Source organism: Amblyomma maculatum, chromosome 9 (assembly GCF_055883805.1).
Source record: "Amblyomma maculatum isolate TAMU_Amacu chromosome 9, ASM5588380v1, whole genome shotgun sequence".
Classification (NCBI taxonomy): domain Eukaryota; kingdom Metazoa; phylum Arthropoda; class Arachnida; order Ixodida; family Ixodidae; genus Amblyomma; species Amblyomma maculatum.
Genome location: NC_139352.1, coordinates 46,346,206 through 46,352,205, shown reverse-complemented (window position 1 = coordinate 46,352,205; position 6,000 = coordinate 46,346,206).

The following is a 6,000-nucleotide window of genomic DNA, read 5'->3' as shown; positions in this document are numbered from 1 at the left end:
CCATCTTCGTGTTGTCCGTGTTTCTGGGCGCTACTGTCCTTCATCATCGACAAACATAAGCTCCTGATATATTACCGGGAATATGCAGTATGCATGACAGATAGTTACTGAAACATGGTTGCATAATTTTGGCAACCAGCTATGCGTGCAAGCCATGGATTTCTCAACTGCACACCAGAAATTAGAAAAAATTATGGTTTGTATTGATGCTGCTAGCTGTTCACAAGAAACACTGTAAAGACAGGGGCAGATTTAAGAGTGCGAGTGGTGGGGGCCACCTGAACTGCCCCTGTCCAAGGGCGGTCCATAAATTTGGCCCTATGTACAAGCTACCACTCGGGTAAAATATTAGTAATAAGAAGTGTATAAAAGAAATGAGTGCTGTGCCACAGCCATAGCTATAAAATTGGTATTGACATGGGAGTACTGCTTTGCGGCTGGGTCTAGGGCATTACAAAGGCAAGAATTGATGTGTGCTGGGTCTCATTTGAACAAAAAAAAAAAAAAAAAAGAGTGTGGGAGGGGGGGGGGGGGGGGGCAATATAAAGCTACCTCAACAGATAATATTATATGCTTTTAGGCCTCAGTTAGCATTAAAAACATCACATAGTTTTGTGAAAGATTTGGCAGCTCTTTGCTGCTTTTTTGCAGAATTGGACAAGAGCTCACCATCTTCAGAAAGGCATCTAACAAAGAGTTATATACAAATGAAAATCATTAAAGGAATGAAAACAAGGCATCAGATAATGTTACTATGATTCTAAGCGCAGTTATCACTCCAAGTTATATAAGTATGTGTACACCCGTGCACATCAGCTAGACAAAAACAATGCAGAGTAAATTCTGATAACACTATTATAAGGGCATAAGGATAGATGATTATTAGTACCATTTTGTATTTAATTACAATGCCATACTTGTTGCAAACTTAAAATCTCAAGGTTCATGTCTGTCTCACCCTATTATTCCACCGTGGTCTCACCCATAACAATGAACTCAACTCACATCTCACTCAACTCTGCATTAAAAGAGAAAGAGCAAGCTAGACTATCAGAGAAGCACCATTGGTTATTTTTGTGTGGTATTTCTGAGGGTGAAGAATCTGACTTGTCAATAATGTGTATATGGATAATAAGGGTCCTATGACATTGAACAATTCTGATTTTTCTGGAATGGCTTGCATTTGGTGGCCACGCATGAGGAGCTCTATAATTTACCCAACTTGACCTAGCTTGTGGGGAACGATCTCCCATCGTTCCCTTTAAAGTCAGCTTTCCTCCACGGTGGTTACTCTATCCATCACGACATTGCGCCAGCACACGGCCATACTCAAAGCAGCGCCGCGTGTTTTGTTAGAAGAGCGCGCGCTGCTGCATTCAGTCCGGCCGTTGTCAGCATTGGTGGTTAACACTCACTGTCGACAGATGAAGCCAGCGTCGGGGCAGCTGGAGAGCCACGGAAGGCCTTCCTGCGCACGCGCGTCTTCGGCATCGGGACTGAACGCGAGCGGACGCATTCTCGTGGCACGTAGTCGCCTTCGAGACGAAGCCTCGTATCGTGGGACTTTTCCCGCTTGCCCGTCCTATCCGGCCTCGGAGTTTTTCCCCTGCCCTAGCGTGGGCGAACATTCACCCGTAACCTTGCTGATGAGTCGGACGACACAGATTCATTAGCGAGTTTTATTTGCTAGTTAGCGCGTCGTTATTGTAGCAATAAATGTCTGTTTGTTGTCAGCACGTGTGTTCTTTTGTTTCCAAGAGCACGGCCCGAAGTTGTCGGCGTGCGCTCGGTAGCATACGCGATCACTGGGTGGGGTCGGCGGTTTGGACTGACAGCCGCGACTAAGCGGGAAAAACGCATTTATTGCCCTCTTACAACCCCACAGGCTTCATGCTATGAATAACATAGTTATAGCATATACATGGTCGTCTACTCTTAGCTTGAACACGCGAGCACGTGGCATGTGCTCTTCGATATGCCATTGCGTCCATCGCAGCCGCGTACAGTAGCGAAGAGGCAGACATCGTGAAGCATGCAGCTCCTAGTCCCTCTATGCATAAGCCACTTTGCCTCTGAGCACGGCTGGTTACCATAGGAGATGTGAAGCGGCAGCTTCTGGTTCCTCTATGTACAAGCCACTTTGCTTCTATGTGCGGCTGCGCACCGTCGCAAAGAGATAGACAACATGACACAGCAGATCCTGGTCCCTCTGTACATAATCCACTTCGTCTCGATGCGCGTCTGTGCACCGGAGCAAAGAGGCAGACTACGTGAAGCAGCAGTTCCTGGTCCCTCTACGCAAGCCGCTGGCGGGGGACGTGAATCAGCAGCTCCTGGCACCTCTACACACATAAGCAGTTTTGCTTATTGCTTATGTGCGGCTGCGCCCCGAGGCAAAGAGACAGCCGACGTAACACAGCAGCTCCTGATCCCTCTACACATAAGCCACTTTGCCTCGATGCGCGTCTGCGACAGATGCAATAACATTTCGTAAGGCGCATGCCACTCACTAGCATATTCAAACTAAGACTGGATGAGCACGTACACTTATTATACTTGCTGTTTACTTCAAGGAGCAATTGCAGGAAGTAACATGGTGGGCAATACGAAAAGAATTTTCTCTAAAAAGATTGTTTAAGCCAGTGCTACATTAGAAACATTACTGTTCAAGGGGAGTCCTGTGTGCTTAAAATTTTATGATGCTCAAACAACTGAACACTGGCAATCATGATTCGATATTAATAATATTGTTAACCTGACACCTGACAATATCGATAGTGATATAATACTCATCTTTAATCATGCTAAAGAAATTAGAATGCAAAGGGTTGTTGTTTTTTTTCTCATCGTTCGGGATGACAGTTTAGCCAACAGAACTTTTGCCCACGTTCTCACAGTGCTGATTCATGTTGGCCTCCGAAATCGGCTACTGCAATTTGAAACAATGTAAAGAAGTCATATATTAGTCTTCAATGAGAACAGCATTACCACAGAGATGTAGAACACTAGCACCTTCACAACACACTAAAAGCACCAACTGCACATTCTAGGATGACCATGTACAGGTTTCTGATGTAGCCCATAGCATGCGTACAACGGCTATCAGAAGCCTTGCATGTGAATATGATGTCATAGATTCAATTTATGGCTATTACTGCATTAACAAGCAAGAGTTTAAAACTGCTTTAATATTATAATTTAAGAGCACGATAAGAGCTTCCAGTGTAAGACATATGCTCAGTATCGTCCACTGTAAGGCACCGCGTGGCTCTGGTGTAGCTTCGAGCTCACTGTCACTAATGCAGTGAGGTTCTGGGGATCCTCTGAATATATGCAAGGACACGACAATAACAATTTTGTTTTCATTTACTTTGGCTAAGTTCATGTTTTTCTTTTTTTGAGCATGTGGCTTGCATGCCGTGGCAGTATGCCCGTTTCGAATGACACAAGGTGCTGCATGTCTCCAAAGCTGACCGGCCAACTGTTTCACGGCGGCGGTATGTCAAATCTGCGTAAGAACACCACAGAACCACGGGTCTTGTATCTTTGCCACTTGTCTCCTTGCCCCGTTGTTCTGCTCTGTTTGGTCAAATATGTATACCTAACATGCATATTTTGATTATTCACACTTTTCCTCGTTTCCACAGTGTTATTCATACTTTTCCTACTTTTCCACAGTGTCACTGACGTACCGGTACGTTCTCTATCGTGCATTCAAAACTTCGCGCCTGAGCGCGATGCTGGCGCGCTTGGACAGGCTGCGTCATCTGTTAAATCTTTCTACAAGCTCATATTTTGGTATCGCATTGTGTTGATACGTATATACAGAAGAGTATGGAGCGACCACGCCCACCCCCGCCACCTTCTTTGCTGGGGGGCGCGGTCGCTCCAAGGCGGATGTAAAATGGTGGCGAAGGCTGGGCCCAAAAACGGTCTAGCGCGACAGCAGCACAGCCACTTTGGGGGGGGGGGGGGGGCAAAACACTTAGATAATGAAATTCAAAAGCACAAATAAAAACGCTATCAAACAACGTAAATAAATAAATATTTTAATGCCATGTTTTATAAAATAAAATAGGTAAACTATTTCAGCAAAACATTACGCCGCATTTTTAATTTTTTTCAACGTTCTTGTTACGCCCCCTGTTCTTGAGTGTGCGGTGCATTTGCAGCTTGATTTTGCAGGCCTTAAGGCCCGTTCACACTTGCGACTAGCAGCGGTCGCGCGACCGTTTTGGTCGAAAAGCGACAGTCGCAAATGGTCGCATCGGTCGAAAAGCGACTGCCGCGTGCCGATCGGGCACTGCTCGAATTTCTAGTCGCGCGACTACTAGTCGCAAACCATTTCACCAATCAGCGAGGTCCCGGAGTACTCGATCGAGCACCTTCTCGATGCAATTAAAGAATACCCCTTCCTTTTCAACAAACGGCATCCGGAATTCAAAGGCAGGGAGAAGGATATGGCCTGGGAGGAGATTGGAGAGATATTCGGACTATCCGGTACTATGAACTTTTGAGAAATGGGTTTTTCACGCAGGCGCAACATTTTATATCGACACCGTCTATTCATCGTCGGCGTTCTCGCCTGAAAAAGCTGAAGTGTCTGGCAAGCGGCTGCTACCGACGTTCGCTGTCAGCGCCCTGCAGCTTTCCTACTCCCAACTCGTTTTTCGTGAAGGCGACAGTCGCAAGTGTGAACATAGCTCCTCTCCTCTAGTCGCGCGACTGGTAGTCGCGCGACCTCATCTAGTCGCAAGTGTGAATAGACCTTTAGTTTCGGCACCCGGCCAAGTCGCTCCGCGATAGCTACCCAATCGCGCTAAGCGATCTTGCGGCGCGCGCGTTTCGCGACTCGTGCGTGCGATTACGGGTTCAAGGGTTTTCCAACTTTTTATTTTTATTCTGTTGGCGTGTCTGGTACGACGCGTCACGTTCATGGGCTCGCGCCGTTGCCTCTCGACACATGACTAGATCCCCGCTTTCGCGCTCTCTTGCCGCGCTCTTGCTTGCGGCTAGCAGCAGCAATGGAGGCTGTTTTAGCCTCTGTCCATCTCTCTCTGCCATCTTGATTTCACAACGTGTCGTTTTCCTCCGTTGTGCGGGCCACCGAAAGTACGCCCTCCGTGCGTGCGGTTACTTTCGGTTAGCTGACCGCGCGGGAGCTGACTGAAGCGATGGCTCTTTTGATTTTAAATACAGAGTCGAGCTCGGATTCGGTCTCTCAAGAAGTAACCAGCAGTTTTTCTCTTATATTATCCTCATTTATCTAATTTATAATTAGGCTGATAATGATAATGATGGTTCGGATAATTGGCTTTGGTTTCGGCATGCGCATTGCATCTGTTTTATCTGTTTTTTTCTGTCACGCTTCAAGCCATGTATATATACTTGCCAACTTCTGGAAATAAAATCAGTTGTCAGTCAGCGCTGTGTTCGTGTCCTTCTGATCTTCGTCCTCGTCCTTCGCGCTGTTATCCCAAAATGATAATGATGTTTGTTAACAACATAGCAATCATAATCAAAAATAAATCGCTATGCTTGTTCCCTGATATGCTAGTTCCCTGAAACCAAGCCGACACTGGGGGTGCGTCACTGCCAGAAACGTCCGATAGCGAAAGGGTTAATTGATTTACAAGTACCACGCGCTGCCGGACGTTTATCGAGCGCAAAACTGGAAATAATCATTCAGAGTGTAGGTGGTGACTTTCAGTATCTTTCTCAGAATGTGTCAGGACAGAGGAAACATATTACAATGCGTTTTGAGCCATAATATTTCAGCATGGCACCGGCGTAACTGGGAGAAGAGACACTTCTCTCCGCCGCCAAATGGCCGTTTGCCACCAACTGGGAGACAGCAGTACACCGGAGAGCCGAATTGTGACGAACAACATGAACCGTGTGCAACACACACTTCTGGGAAGAGGTTATATTACTAAATTCTACAAACATGCGTTCACCGAAGGAGTGGTCAAACTCTAGCGACCGGCACGGCACGGTTCC